Raw genomic sequence first — 17,641 nt, forward strand, 5'->3', positions numbered from 1 at the left:
GAATTTTCTAAAAGCATTATTTAAAATATATCTTATGATATAACTGTCTATAAAAAAACTAAAGCAAATAAAACATAATAAATTACAAAATCGATATTAAGGACAGAGGAAACACTAACTATGGGTAAGAAATACTTTGGTGGAATAAATGGATCTAAGAAAGTATTCAAAGGGAACTGTATTAGTCTGGTAGGACCACCAGAGCAAAATACCACAGACTGGGTGGCTTACACAGACATGTATTTTCTCCCAGATCTGAAGTCTGAAAGTCAAAGATCAAAGTCCTGGCAGGGCTGTCCTCTCATGAGGCCTCCTTCCTTGACTTGTGGATGGCTGCCTTCCTACTGTGTCCTCATATGACCTTCTCTCTGTGCACGTGCATTCCTGGTGTCTCTTCCTCTTCTTATAAGGACACCAGTCCTATTGGATTAGGGCCCCACCCTTACAACTTCATTTAACCTTTATCAGTCCTTTCAAGGTCCTATCTCCAAAAATAATCAACTGGAAGGTCAGGGCTTTGACCCAAACTATACAGTTTGGGAGAACACAATTCAGTCCGTGACATGAATAATGCGCATAAAGATTATGGTAAAAATGACACTGGTGAATGTATTTTATTAAGTATATTATTGTTTTTTTATGACAGAGAAACACACTGCAATACTCTAACATCATGGCAATTTCCTTGACCATCTGTATTTGCAGAAAATCAAAAAGACATTCCAGAGGAGGGAGTAAAATAAGCAAAGGCACAGAGATGGGAGCAGGAAAAACAAGCCTAAGAAAGGCAAAAAGCCCCTTCTAGGGAGATTTAAGGCAGAATGGACAAGGACAGAGTAACAAAAAGCAGCAAGAAAGGATTCTATTTTAAAATTCAATATCAATTAAAAGCAGAAATTTCAGTTAAAATATCAAAACTTTGCCACTCACTAGTTTTGTGGCGTTGGGCAGTAATTTCATCTTCCCTGGCCTCAGATATTGGGAAAATTTCTAGGTGTTTACCATTCTAAGATTTTATTACTTATTCCACTATATCTATGCTTATGTTCATATATTATTTTTATTTCATTTTTTTAAAGATTTTATTTATTTACTTGAGAGAGAGAGGAAGAGGGAGAGAGAATCTGAAGCATACTCTGCACTGAGCACAGAGCCCAGCTCGGGGCTCAATCCCACACCCTGAGATCATGAACCGAAACCAAGAGTCAGATGCTCAAATGACTGAGCCACCCAGGCGTTCCTATTATTTTTATTTCACAGAATAATTGCTTTAAGTTGCAATAGACACTTAAGTTACCACAGACTACAAGAGACTGGACTTGTTTCTAAGATAAGGAAGAATGATGATACCAAAATAATTCAAAGATACTTTCACTTTGAACTAGAAACAAGCACTAATAGCATATACAAGATCAAGGATACAAATTAGCAAATGAATGCAATTACTCTCTTGCTATAGTTACATATTTTTGTATTCTGTTTCTTGCAATAAACAAGCTTAAAGCAGGACTTTAAGGACACAGGACTGTTCAAAATGTGTCCACTCTTCAGCCAAATAGAATTAATTTCCTTTCTGTTCTAGTGATGACACATTTTTAATCAACTTTATTGAGGTATAATTTACATATGTAAAACACACCCATTTTAGGTATACATTTTAATGAGTTTTTACAAGTATATATACCATATAACCACTGCAGTCAGAATATAGTACACGTCCATGCCGCCTAGTGTCCCTCCTAAGTCAGTAAACACTCTTGCCCCATGTGCCTTGTTCCCTGGTAACCATTGATCTTCATTCTGTCACACTAAATAAATGTTGTCTTCTCTGTAGTTTCATATAAATGGAATCATACAGTATATACTCTGTGGAATCTGGTTCCTTGTACTCACTGTAATAGTTTTGAGTTTCGTCCATATTGCTGCATGTACCAGTATTTCGTTCCTTTTTATTGGTAAGTAACATTCTATGTTATAAATATACCATCATTTGTGTATCCATCACCTCTTGATGGACACCTGGGTTATTTTCATTTTCTGGCTGCTATAAATAAAGTTGCAGTGAAGATTCATGTATAAGTCTATGTGAACTTAACTTTTCATTTCTCCTAGGTAAAAACAGGGGGGTGGGATTTTTAAATCGCATTGTAGGTTTACGTTTAATTTTATTTTTAAAGATTTACTTATTTATTTGGGGGGGGACATGCCATGGGGGAGGGGCAGAGGGAAAAGGAAAGGAGAATACTTCCCACTGTGTGTGGAACTGGGTCGGGGTCTCAATCTCATGACCCAGAAATCATGACCTGAACTGAAATCAAGAGTCAGACGCTTAACCGACTGAGTCATCCAGGTGCCCTGGTATATGTTTATATTTAATTTTAAAAGAAACTCTCAAACTATACCATTTATACTGTCAAAATCAATGTATGGTAGTTCTAATTATTCTACATCCTGGCCAGTACTTGGTATGGTCAGTCTTATTAAAATTAGACTGTCTGGGAGGGGGGTGGCACCTGAGTGGCTTTAGTCTGTTAAGTGTCTGCCTTCAGCTCAGGTCATGATCACCGGATCCTGGGATGGAGCCCCACATCGGGCTCCCTGCTAGGCGTGGAGCCTGCTTCTCCCTCCCCCTCTCCCACTCCCCCCTGTTTGTGTTCCCTCTCTCGCAGTCTCTCTCTGTCAAAATAAATAAATAAAATCATAAAAAATGTCGTTCCACTGTCCGCATATGAGAAATCTGCTGTAATTTTTATCTTTATTTCTCTGTAAATAATGTGCCTTTTTCATTTCCTTTAAAATATTCTTTTTCAGTGGTTTTCACAAACTTGATTATGGTATACTTTATGCATCTGTGTTAGCACGTGTGTTCACCCTACTTTGGGTCCATTGTGCTTTAGAGATCTGTGGGTTTATAACTTTCATCAAACTCTGAAAATTTGGGGCCATCATTTCTTTTTTTCGTATATAGTATTTTTATTCCTATAAATTCTATTTGGTCTTTTTTAATAGTCTACATTTATCTCCCTACTATGTTCATGTTTTTAACATCTTTGGCTGCTAATTCAAACAACTCTGTTATTTCTGCGCTTTTTCTATTGACTAATTTATTTCCTGGTTATGGGTCACATTTTCCTTCTTCTTGGCTTGTTTATTAATTTTTTGTTGGATGCTGGGTGTTGTGAATGTTATGTTCTTAAGTGTTTTTGATGTTGTTTGCTTCCCTTTTAGAGTTAAATAACTTGCAGATCCATTTTTATCACTTTGAAGCCTATTTTTACATTTTGCTAGGGTGGGTCTACAATAGCCTTCACTCCAATGTTAGTTCACTCCTACTTCTGAGTCAGGACTCCTGCGGTCTCCATCAAATTTCCCAGATGACCAACCAAGAATCTCCATTGTGGATGGTCAGAGCTCAAATATCTTCCTGCCCTTTGTGACCTTTGGGAATATTTGCATTTACAGTTCCATGGTGATTCTTTGTCCATCTTTGTGAAGTTTTATTCTACACACGGGCAGCCCAGTACCAAACAAAGACTAGAGAGACCCCATGCAGATTTATGGAGCTCCTTTTATATAGAGTATCCCCCTTTCCAAAACTCCACCCTTTAACTTCCAGCTGCCTTAGTCTCCTCAGACTTGGATCTTCATCTTCTCAAATCAATTGGCCTCGAGAATTTGTTGGGGTTTTCCCCACAAGTGCCCAGGGTTAGAAACTGACTCTCAACAGAAAGCCAGGAAGATTGCAGGGTTCATAGTTACTTTCTTTCTCACGAGGATCACAATCTCATGCTGCTTATTCTCCAATCACTAAAAACATCTGTTTCATTATTTTGTTCAGTTGTCTAATTGTTTACCATGGGAAATTAAAGCTGGTCTTTGACACTGTTTTTTAACAGATTGCTGGTACAGGATTTATTCCTGGGTGGGACTATACAGTGAGTATAGCCTCAGACTAAGAGGAGTTTATATGGCAACTTCTTTCAGAAATTGCTACCTGAAGAAATGTGTTGTAATTGCAATTTGAATGTTTCAACAAAGACATTCACTGTCATGTTACAACTGGTTGTGGACAGTCACCTTTGACTAAGGTCAAAAGTCCCAAACATCCTAGGCAACAAATAGAACCATTTAAAATTAATTTAATTAATTTAAAAGTCATTTTATAATAAATTTATTATTCTAAAGAAATTCATAATGTGTAGGTTTTATATACACACACATATAAAGTTCTTATTAATATAAACAAATTATCACTTTGTTTCCTCAGTGTGTATCTATACATATATACATACCCAAATTGAAAGCTAACCTATTCAAAGTGTTCTCCAATTATTCCTTTTTTTTTAAGATTTTATTTATTTATTTATCAGAGAGAGAGCACAAGCAGGGGGAGTGGCAAGCAGAGCAGGCAGAGGGAGAAGCAGACCCCCTGCTGAGCAAGGAGCCCGCTGCGGGACTCCATCACACTACCCTGGGATCATGACCTGAGCCGAAGGCAGATGCTTAACCGACTGAGCCACCCAGGCATCCCTCCCCAATTATTTCTAATGCTCCCAAATGGTTGCCACTAATATTTTAAAGAACAATCTTTTTTTTTTTTTAAGATTCTATTTATTTATTTGACAGAGAGAGACACAGCGAGAGAGGGAACACAAGCAGGGGGAGTGGGAGAGGGAGAAGCAGGCTTCCTGCTGAGCAGGGAGCCCGATACAGGGCTCAATCCCAGGACCCTGGGATCATGACCTGAGCCGAAGGCAGACGCTTAATGACTGAGCCACCCAGGCACCGCAAGAATAGTTTTCTTTAGCTATAGTCACCTAATGGCATCCAATATCCTCTCCCCCACCCATTTCATTGAGTCTCACTGAAGACACCTATAATTGTCCCCACTGATGGTACCCACCAACCAAAAATCATGTCATAGTTGAGAAGTGGAACACTTACTATGCATCAGGTTCTATTCTAGTCACTGGGGACGGGACGTTGAACAAAACAGAGAAAAATCCCTGCCCTTGTGGAGCTTGAATTCTGTGCGGCACTCACAAAACTAGAGTATTTGAGCAGAGACTCAAACACAGCTCTCCTCATAACACCATGGATAGCTCTCCAAAATATGTTGAGCAAAAGAAGCCATACAAAAAGAGTACACGCTAATAGGATTCCCTTTATTTAAGGTTCAAGAATCGGCCAAACTAAAAAAAAAAAAAAAAAAAAAAAAAAAAAATCAGCCAAACTAATCTATGGTGATAGAAAATGGAACTGTCATTTCCTCAGCAGAGGGGGGACTGAATACAGATTAACTGAAAAAGGGCACGGGGGAACATTCTAGAATAATAGCAAATGTTCTTAATCTTGATTAGGGTAATGGTTACCCAAGTGTACACATATGTCAGGATCCATCAAACTCCACACTTGAGATCTGTGCATCTTATCACATGTAATTATAACTCAAAAAAAGAATAAATGATTTTGCAGACTCCTACTTTCACAACCACACTTTCTCTTCATTTATTAAGAGCTTCAACAGCGGGGCGCCTGGGTGGCTCAGTTGGTTAAGCGACTGCCTTCGGCTCAGGTCATGATCCTGGAGTCCCGGGATCGAGTCCCGCATCGGGCTCCCTGCTCAGCAGGGAGTCTGCTTCTCCCTCTGACCCTCTTCCCTCTCGTGCTCTCTATCTCCCATTCTCTCCCCCTCTCTCACAAAAAAAAAAAAAAAAAAAATTTAAAAAAAAAAAAAAAAAAAAAAAAAAAAAGCTATAAGAGCTTCAACAGCTTCTTATCTATTTTTTTTTCCTCCTTGGCAGATAAGACAGAAGTAAAACAGAATCCTAGAAATTCAGCCTCCCTTCTAGCAATGGTTAACTGGCCTACATTCTCCCTCTAGAAGGCAGATAATTTCATTTTTGTTGATCATCTTGCAACAGTGAGCTTTAAGCCACCCATGCCCTTCACTACATTTTTCTTTTGCCCCTAATCATTTTCTCAAGCTTCGTTTTGTTTTTGTCTCTAGCCTTTCTAACACTTATTTCATTTCTCTTTAATTATGCCTTTTTTTGTTCCATTTAATGCAGACATGTTTGCTTAGTAACATAGTTCAATGTGCAATGAACATTGGTTTATTTAGGTTTCTTCTCTTTTCCACTCCAACTAGGACATTTCATTGTCTAGCTATTCCTACGCAATTAGTCATACTTAGCTTCTTCCTGTAAACTGCCTTCCAAGTAAACAGTTGCTTTGTCTTTATGATCCCAAGATGTGTGTTAAGGTACCCCCCTACTTCCAGGTTACAAGCCTAGTTTGAAATAAGACCGGAAAGGTATTTCCCTCAATATGTACATTCTCTTCTGAAAAGTGAAAAATTTAGGAGATACTCTGCTTTTAACAGACTCTTAAACCAATTGTCCAAACAGTTAATGCTCCTGCTTCTCAACTATATCTTGCCTCAATGCCACAATTATTTACTTCTTCCCACTGGACAAGAGGGCTAGAATATATATCTTTACAAATACACAATTTGTTTCTCTTTCCTTCTATGGAGAGAGACTATGCCAGTATTCACATAATTGAAGAGACTTCTTAACACTCAGTTTCTTTTACTTCTCTTAAATCATTTTCTTATAAAGAAAACGTTAGAAAGTAACATATATTTATTCAAGAGCAAATAAACTTATCATATAATCACTGACCCTATTTAAAGGATATCTACAGAAATCATGTTTCCATACTTTTTATTTCTTTTAAAATTAACTATTTGTAAATGTTTAAATGCTAGAGTAGTGTTAAAAGTCTATGGAATTATACAAGTTCTGAATCAAACAAGTTAAATATAGTTTTGAATTATATAGTTTTGACACTATGGCATAAAACTTGGAAGTAATATAGAAATAGGATCTGTTTCTAAACACTTTGAAAAAAAACCTACTTTTAAAATTAAAATTACCAATATTCAGAATTGTACTTATATACATATATAATATATATGCATATATATACACAAATATACATACATATACATAAATAATTTCTTAACTGTGTCACTAATGTTTGAAAAGATGGAGAGGAAAAATCCATTTTAAGAAAGAAATTTTGCTATTCAGTGATAATAGCAGAGTCCCCAGAGAATGAAACAAAACGGTTCATTTCCTTTTCTGTCCATCCTCTTATCAGTTCATACTATGTCTGCCTTAAAAGTTTTTATTGCCCCTGTAACTTCCCAGGGTCCTGGCTCCCAGATAAGAAATGTGTATACGTTGTGTGGAGGACAGTAGCTTTAGGACCTGTAGATGCCTTGTCTTAGTCAGTTTGGGCTACCATAACAAAACACCACAGACTGGGGAGACTTAACAAGAGACATTTATTTCCTCACAGTTTTAGAGGCTGGGAAGCCCAAGAACAGAGTTCTAGCATGGTCAAGTTCATGATAAAGTCACTCTTCTTGGCTTACTGAGAGCTGCCTTCTCACTGTACCCTCACGTAGCAAAGGTGTCTTTTCTTGGAGTTTCTTCCTCTTTTTATTAGGGCACTAATCCCATCATGGGGACTCCACCCTCATGACCTCATCTAAATTCAATTAAATACCAAAGGCCCTATCTCCTAATACCATCACATTGGAGGTTAGGGCTTCAACGGAAAACACAAAGATTCAGTACACCAGGGGCGCCTGGGTGGCTCAGTTGGTTAAGCGACTGCCTTCGGCTCAGGTCATGATCCTGGAGTCCCGGAATCGAGTCCCACATCGGGCTCCCTGCTCAGCAGGGAGTCTGCTTCTCCCTCTGACCCTCTTCCGTCTCATGCTCTCCGTCTCTCATTCTCTCTCTCTCAAATAAATAAATAAAATCTTTAAAAAAAAAAATTCAGTACACCATACCCCTCAATTCTTTTAGAAATCAACAAGCAATTGAGCCACAAGACATAACCTTCTCTTGCCCTGACAACCTCTTACAGCACTACTGTATTGTTTTTCTCAGCCTGCTGGCTATTCTCCACGTGCTCTTCAAATATGCTCTCTATTCTCCCCTACCCTGGCCTGTGTCCCAGAGAGCTGGCCTTATGGACTGCATCTACGGTGCCCCTAACTTTTGTCTTCTAGCTTGGTTTTGGCCAGTTGGAGGCACCTGCAGAAGATCAAAGGGTGGAGGAGAATGAACCTGGGTTTTATTCACCGAAAACCCACCAATAGCTGTATTTGTCTTCCAAAGTCCACACTATCAGGATGCCTTCTGGGTTCTGGTCACTAATCCTTTCTCCCACCCTTCAGGGCTGTTTGGCAACAGCGCCCACTGTTGGTAGTGGCTCCCCTTACCCACCTCATACCTTTGAAAATAGTCTCTTATTACACTCTCCTTAATGACCCTGCCTATTTCCTCATAGGATCCTGAATGCACACAGATTTCCTGTCTCCTTTCTCCATTTTATCAAAGATCCCCTCCTATTAGCTTAATTTTTCATGAGCTTGGATCTCAGAGGGAGCAGGGTAAGTGCCAAACCACAAGAAGTTCAAAGGCAGGGAAAACCCATTCTGCAACACGAAGAAGTTGTATGAGTGATAAATCCAAATCACACTATAAACAGAAACCTATATATGGATGGACATTGTCAAGAGTTAAAAATTGACCATATTTGGCTTGAAAAGATGAAAATCTTACCCTCAGTTAAAGCTCTACTTCTCACTGCCAAATCAAACATTGCAATGTACTTACCAACTTGTAACACTCTTATAATATTGAATGTAACCATTTTTCTAAAATTTTACCTACTATAATTTAGACATAACTAGTTTTTTCTTTTAACATGAAAGTATTTTTAAATTCTTTCAATATATTGATCAAAAACCAAACAAATAGGGGCACCTGGGTGGCTTAGTCATTAAGCGTCTGCCTTTCCACTCAGGGATCCAGCCCCGCTTAGGGCTCCCTGCTCAGTGGGAAGCCTGCTTCTCCCTCTCCCACTCCCACTGCTTGTGTTCCCTCTCTCACTGTGTCTGTCAAATAAATAAATAAAATCTTTAAAAAAAAAAACAAACAAATAAATCCTAAAAAACGATGATAATCACTCTGAGGGGAAAGATCAAAGACCTTCTCTGAAGGTCTTGAAAAGCAGGCTTGGTTCACATCTTACTGGAATCATTCAGGAGCATCTTCGGGGATGAATTCCAGAAGCAGAATGGGCTCAAAATGTGGACAGCTGCTGTTCATTTGCTTTCCCACCCTCCCCCAACACCAGATTTTTCAGATAAAATCAGAATCAAAATTAATGTAATGGATAGAATCAGAAGGGAAAGTAAGTTACAAAAGCAAAGCCTCTAACAATTGGAAAATATCCTTCCTTGATCCATAGCAATGTTCTTCACTTCATTATTTTTTTTGTCCAATATTTCCTGAAAATTTTTGAAAAACGTACGTACCCCTTTGTAAATTTCTAGGTTGATATAGAAAACGTCTTCTCTACCACAGTTTAAATAACTCCAAAGAATGTAATTTCCAGAATATTATAAACACTAACATTACTGTTTTAAATATAGCCAATGGAATAGAAATATCACATCAATTTGATACCATCATCAGCTGTTTTATTAATGTATGAGCAAATACATGACAAGCTTCTCTATTTTTTTTTTAAGATTTTATTTATTTATTTGACTGAGACAGAGATAGCGAGAGCAGGAACACAAGCAGGGGGAGTGGGAGAGGGAGAAGCAGGCCTCCCGCGGAGCAGGGAGCCCAATGTGGGACTCGATCCCAGGACCCTGAGACCATGACCTGAGCCGAAGGCAGACGCTTAACAACTGCTCTTTAATTGTCAAAAATTTGGCTTGGTCCTTTATCTTCTTGAAACAATTATTCCATGGGACTTCCACTATAATATCTACAGAATATGATTTTGAGGTAATACATTTTTTATACTGTCTATGAACCACAAAGCCTTCACCAAACATTGAATCTGCTGGTACCATGATCCTGGACTTCTCAGCCTCCAGCACTGTGAGAAATAAACGTTTATTTTTATAAGCCACCCAGTCTATGGTATTTTGTTATAGCATCCCAAATGAGATACCACTTACCATCTACTCATATGACTATATTCAAAAAGATAAATAATAACAAGCAATGATGAGAATGTGGAGAAATTGGAACCCTCATACACTACTGGTAAAAGTATAAAATGGTGCAGCCACTTTGGGATACAGTTTGGCAGCTCCTCAAAAGACTAAACATAGAAGTACAATATGACTCAGCAGTTTCACCCCTAAGTATATATTCCAGAGAAATGAAAACATATCTCTATAAAAACCTGTAAACAAATGTTGACAGGAGCATTATTCATTATAATCAAAAAGTAGAAACAACCCAAAAGTCCATCAACTAATGGATAAGTAACATTACTAAAAGGAAGTATTACTCATCCATCAAAAGAAATGAAGTACTGATTTATGATGCAACACTGATAACCTTAGAAATATTGTGCTGACATGAAAAAATGCTCCACGTGAGCATTTTTTAGTATGCACAATGAGATACTAACTCACACCAGTTAGAATGGCTAAAATTAACAAGACAGGGGACAACAAATGTTGGCAAGGATGTAGAGAAAGGGGAACCCTCTTACACTGTTGGTGGGAATGCAAGCTGGTACAGCCACTCTGGAAAACAGTATGGAGGTTCCTTAAGAAGTTAAAAACAGAGCTATCCTACGACCCAGCAGTCACACTACTGGGTATTTACCCAAAGATACAGATGTAGTGAAAAGAAGGGGCACATGCACCCCAATGTTTGCAGCAGCAATGTCCACAATAGCCAAACTGTAGAAGGAACCAAGATGTCCTTCAACAGATGAATGGATAAAGATGTGGTTCGTATATACAATGGAAAATTACTCAGCCATCAGAAAGGATGAACACCTACCATTTACATCCACATGGATGGAACTGGAGGGTATTATGCTAAGTGAAATAAGTCAATCAGAGAAAGACAATTATCATATAGTTTCACTCACATGTGGAATATAAGTAATAGCCTAGAGGATCTTAGGGGCAGGGAGGGAAAACTGAATGGAAAGAAATCAGAGAGGAAGATAAACCATGAGAGATTCTTGACTCTGGGAAACAAACTGAGGGTTGTGGAAAGTAGGTGGGTGGGGGGATGGGGTAACTGGGTGATGGGCATTAAAGAGGACACGTGATGTGATGAGCACTGGGTGTTACATGCAACTAACGAATCATTGAACACTACATCAGAAACGAATGATGTAATATACATTGGCTACTTGAATTTAAATGAAAAATAAATTTTTAAATTTAAAAAGTATTTTAAAAAATATATTGTACTGAGAGACAGAACCAGTCACAAAAGACCAGATACTGCGTGCATTCATTTATATGAAATGCTGGGGACAGGCAAATCTACAGAGATAAAAAGTAGATCAGTAGTTGCCTGGGGGTAGTGGGGGACGGGGGGATTGGGAGATAATAGCTAATGTGCAGTTTCTTTTGGGGGTGATGAAAATGTTCTAAAACTGACTGTGGAGATGACTGCACAACTCTGTGAATACACCAAAAACCACTGAATTGTGCATTTTAAATTTGTAAATTGTATGGTATGTGAATTATAGCTAAATAAAGCTGCTATTTTAAAAAAAAGAAAGAAACCCAAAAATATCCTAAATTATTTCCCTATGGTTCCATCTTCCACTTAGACCATTCTCCCAAAGACAGCAAAGTACATGCATTTCGTTCTACTCTTTTAGTGTAGTGCCTTTTGCGGCACTTCAGAGCTACGTGGGCCAAACCTGCAGCCATGTGGGTGGCCTCTTCCCTTGCCCGTGCTCAGGGTCAGTCCACTGGCCCATCCCCCTCTGGAAAGGCATGAGCCACTCCCATTAACTTGGAACATTGTACACCTGTTTTCCCTTCTTTCCTTTGTTGTTGAAGAACTAGCAAAGTCCTAACTTTTAAGCTCCAAATGTTTTAGAATTAATTCTAGCTTCCTCATGCTATCAGTCGAAGAAGGCAGTGGAAAATAATTTCAACCATAGTTGGCCCACAATTTCCTTTCCATTTGCCTTCAAAACAATTTATGTGCTTTTTTCACAGATTGAAATTATCAATTTCATTTTGGATATAGTATCAACACACCCAGAGCATAATGCTCTCACTGAATAGGGAGTTGAAGGAAAGCTAAATGAGGCATTTCTAGTATTCAGGGAAAAGCCACTGCAGAATTGAACCTTTGTTTTAGAATAACCATAAAATACATAATACATATGCAGATTATGAGGTTAGTGATTTTATTCTTTAGCTGATTCCAGAACTATAATTGACACCTCACTTGTGTCAAAAAATAAAGCAGAGCATATCCTACAAGCAAACACACCTTAAATATTTTATTGAAAGGTTTTTTTCAAATCATTGTGATATCTAAGGACCAGAGTTAATTAATTCCCCAACCATTTCCTTGAAATAAGCAGGAAGAACCTGGACATGTTGGAAAAAGTCCTGGACCAAATTCAAGAAACTTGAGTTTACATCCTGGACCTAATATTTAATAACAATGAAAACTCCCAACTCCATAAACTTCTTTGAGCCTCAGTTTCTTTGTCTCTAATATGGGTATAATAACAATTGTCTTGCCTAACTCATAGGACTATTCTTAGCAGCAAATGTAAAATGTATCTGAAGTAAAATATAAAAGACAAATACAATATTAATAATTAAGAGTTGGGTGAGAGAATTGAACCTTATTCAGTATGAAGTCACCTCCCCTCCCTTTGGTTACCAATTGTTTTCTGCAAGCATTGACCCTCTGAGAAGACTAAAATGTATTGAGTATCTTTTTTGGTAATGGCAGAATTTAACACTACCTCAGGCATTTTGTTTCATGCTTATATCATTACCATTTTACAATGAAGAACTCAAGAATAAAAGAGGTCAAGTAACAACCAAAGTTACACAGCTAATGATTATTAGAAAAGAAATTAAAACAAAACCTTAAACTCATGTTTTTTCTACTACATGATACTGTCAGGGGAAATTCTCTTTTCCCCAACCTCTTGAACTGTTCCAATCACTTTAAGGCATCACAAATTACAGTGTCTGCCATCAATAGCCCTGGAAATGGAGAAAGATGGTCTGAAGACTGTTGTCAAGCTCAACAGCAATAGGTTTTAATTTGCCCGGGATAGTTTCTGCCTACATTGGTTATCCTAATGTAATCATCAACAGTGCCCTCCTTGCACTCCCAGAAATGTTTTAGTTTGGACCTGAGATGTTAACATTGTCATTATACCATGAAGGTTAATCAGAATCATCAAGGAATTAGATCAGTACTTCTCAACTGTCATCACTAGATATCAAAATTATAAATCTTTAAATGTATTAAAAATTTATATATGTAAATATATATAAATTTTTAAATATTTAAAGTTGTATGCAGTTAAAAGGGACAGCAAAGATAAAAGAAATAGAGAAGTCATCAGCATGTAAATGAAGAATTGTGATACTGAATACATCACCATATTCAGAAAAAAAAATTCACTCACTCATAATTAGATATTTTAAAAGACAGCTTGTAAAAACAACACAAGTGTAACACTTGATATATCCCTTCTCCACAAAGCAAGCAAAGTGAATAAGAATGCATTTTCTACTCCCCAAAGAGCTAGGTTGATTATGTTGACCCTTTTGTGTTCCTATGAGTGTGTTTTCCAGTGATACACCTTTTGGGAAAAATAGCAGTCTCAAACCAGTACTTGATTTTGCTTTTCATCCACCTCCTGATTTTAAAAAGACAGCAGGGGTCTGTCACCTTTCACTCTTGACATTGCCAACCTTAATATTTTCTTACATTCTTAGTGAATTAGCAAATTCATGGTACAGATGTGGAGCAATTGGAATTTTCACTCACTGCTGGTGAAGGTGTAAATTAGTATAATCATTTTATAAAATGGAAATATCTACTATAATTGAATACACATTTACCCTTTAACTCAGCGAATATTCTTTTAGATATAAACCCAACAGAACATGTATATATCTGCACCAAAAGACTTATTCAGAAATGTTCATAACAGTATTATTCATAGTAACCCCTCAAAGGAAACAACCCATACTCCCATCAACATTAGAGTAGATAAATGAATTGTGGTTTATTCATACAATGAAACACTACACAGCAATGAAGAGAGATGAAAACAACAGAACTATTCCTCTGTACAAATGGATGTATCTCACAGTTGTGTTTAATGAAATGAATTAGACTTTTTAAAAAGTATTAAATATGATGCCCTTTATGTAAAATTTATAACAAGCAAGTCTAATACACCATGTTACACCATGTTAGAGTTCAGGATCATAGTTACTTTGGGGGAGGAGATGAGGGTGATACAGAGACTGGCATGCGACAGATTTCTGAGGTCTAGTAATCTTCTATTTATTGATCTGAGTGGAGTTATAGGGTGCATTTTCCTTATGATAAGTTGATCTGATGCTTATAATTTGTTCACTTTGATATGTATGTGTATATATATATATATTTGATATGTATATATATGATATATGTGTATATATATCATATAACACTTTAACATATATATATATATATATATATATATTGGCTGTTGTGTGGAGAAAATAATTTCTGGGAGAAGAATGGAAGCAGAGTCAAGCATGGAGCCTACTGAGACGATTCAGGTTGAGATGTTAATTTAGACCAGGGAGAAGAGGTAAAAATGAAAGAAGGTGAAAGCACTGGGTTTGGAGGTAGAACTAACCGGCTTGATGGGGAAAGAGGCAATGAGGGAAATGGAAGAATTCAAGTTGACTCATAGGCTTTGAGTTTGACCAACTATGTGATGAGAATGACCAGTGGTAGAAATCAAGAGCTAAGTTTTGGACATGAAAAGCTTGAGATGTCAAAGTTATCAGCAGGGCATACAAATTTGAAGCTTTGGAACAGGCTTCCAATCATCAGCATATAGATAATATTTATAGCCATTACACTGGAAAGCTTTATAACTAACTCAGTTCTCAACCCTGCCCTATTCAAAATTTTACCAGTGACTATGGATAAAGATAAAAACAAAATCGCAGATTAACAATAAAGTAATACAATGAAAACTGTCAAAAATAAAGAAACTCAAAGCATGATAAAATTTAGTAGGAATAATATAGTCATCCTGTTAAGGTCAAATAATCAATTACTTCATATTAGCAGATGACCTAACCAAAATACAAACGAGTACAAAAGACTTAGAAAGTTTAAATCCAATGGTATTAGTCTGCATCAGCACCAGGATAGAGCAGCCAAAGAATCAGTCTAGAGATCAATACACAGAAGGAAATATACTATGCCTGCTTTACCCCATACTGCTGAGACCCCAGACCAAGTATTATGCTTTATGTGTGATTTTGAGATAAGAAACAGGATCAGAGAAAAAGAGAATTAGAAGAAGCATTCGGGAATAGTGACACGCGAAGAACAAATGCAGGAAATGAATCTGTTCATTTAGTAGGAACAGGGGCTAGTTTTTAAAAAATACTTTCAAACACTTCAAGGGCTGACATTTCACAGTCTTGTTTTAACTGTAGAAGGCAGAAAATGATATGGATGGATGGACGGATGGAAGGAAGAAAGAATTTCAGATAGATGGTTCTGGAACAAATAATGAAGAATTTTATAGCAACCATATTTGGGTTGCTTATAAAATAATTCCCCATTGCTAAATATTCCAACAATCTGTAAGGTCAATTATGAAGATTTGTTGATGGGTGAACACTGGTCTCGAACCTCTAAGTTCTTCCCAACCCTGAGATTAATGAGCAAGACAGTGTGACTGGGGAAAATAACATTTTGGAAAAGAAGAGAGCAGGAAAGCAAGAAAGAGAGGAGGAAAAAAGGAACAGTTCCATCATGGAAACACTCTCCCTGGCAGGAAAAAAACAAACCAACAAGAAAACACCAAAGAAACTTAGAAGAAAATAAGATCCATGGCAGGAGTGTAAGGCCTCTAAAGGAGGTTCTAATATCCTAAAACATCTCCCTACACCTAAAAGGAACTTACCTGCATTTTATTCTGTTCCTAACAGATAGTTGAACTCTGACAGATAATCAGCATCCTATAATTATAAATAATTTAAGCAGCATTCATTTGTCACCTCTTGTGTCTTGTATTATGCTATTTTTTTTAATGAAAAAGACTTGCAATACATACATGGTGGAATTGGATAAGCTTTTCCAAAGTGATAAAATAATAACTCTATTTTTTTGGCCCAAACATTTAGCTATTTGTGTTCTACTCCTTCAGAAAATACTTTGCTTTCATAGTAAGAGTCTTCAGAACCAAGTAATTTGAGTAACATGCCCTTTACAGCAACATTCTGCAAATTCTACTATTTCCAAATAAAGTAGTGTGCAGTTTTTCAGGGCCACAGTGTTTTACTATCTAAGTTTATTTTCAGTGAAATGTTTATCCAAGAGCTTCCAATGACCACAATAATTTTTAAAAAGGAAAAAGCATACTCGTTAGTAAAATGTGTAATTATGTGAATGTATGTAGACTGATAATAAGTGACAAGCAGAATCTTACATTCATTCACTATTATTAAGGAGAAAATATCACTCTATTTGAGAAATAATTGTTATCATGTCCCAAAAGTGAGATGGTGACATAAATACAGATGTTATAGGAAACAGTGCATATTTCAATGAAAAGTTTATTGTTTCTCTTGAAGATTAGCATGATGAGAATGTTCTGAATGCTCTGAAGGATTCCTATCTTTTTAAGAAAATGCAAACATCCATTAAAATTGCTTTTGAAATCAGACATTTATTCACTTACTAATTGTTTAACTAGAGGAAAATTACCTTATTCAGACACACAAGAATGCCAGCAGTCCTATATATGATGTATTTAATAGAGTAACTTCTTTAAAAAAATAGAGTAACTTCTTTAATATCTACCTTTAGATGCAATCCTCTCACTGTTCTAAACAAGGAACCTAGAAGTTAAAAAGCAGTTGGCAGACAGAGGGCCTAATTGGGCTTCAGTAGCCAGAAAGAGTAGATAACATCTAAATTGCTTAATTTATTTTGTGCCTTTAAGTAGTGTAAAAATCTGCCTTATAGTTTTGTGTAACCACAGAACAGAAATAGACAAATATTATTTTAGTAAACTCTGTAGAAACAAAATTCTTCCCACATATTTATTGATAGAAAAATATAATCTAAAAATTCTCCTGCCCAACCCATTGGCAGTCTTCCAGTCTTCCATCTGCTCTGTGCAGTTGGATTCCCCTTGCTCTTGAGTCCCAGATGACTCTCTAGAGCATTAAAGGTCACCTAATGGACGCTAAAACACTACTTTACAAGAATCAGGTGGAAGATATTCTGTGTTTTTGTCTTTATTCTTATATTGGAAATATGCACTAATACGAAGCAAAACAAAACAAAATTTCCATCCTTTTTTCTCTTGACTAATATAGATTAGCTATGTTGTGTTTTTAAATTGGCATTTACTCTAAATGAAAGTGAAATAACATTTGTAAAAAGAAGAATTACTAGAGAAAACAAAGGCTTCAAATTAAACTATACTTTTTCTGTCCAAAATAAAACCCCAAACCAAGAAAACAACCTCTAGATCTGTTGTTTTA

Source organism: Callorhinus ursinus, unplaced genomic scaffold (genome assembly GCF_003265705.2).
Source record: "Callorhinus ursinus isolate GAN/ISIS: 27379988/994484 unplaced genomic scaffold, GSC_fseal_2.0 scaffold12, whole genome shotgun sequence".
NCBI lineage: Eukaryota > Metazoa > Chordata > Mammalia > Carnivora > Otariidae > Callorhinus > Callorhinus ursinus.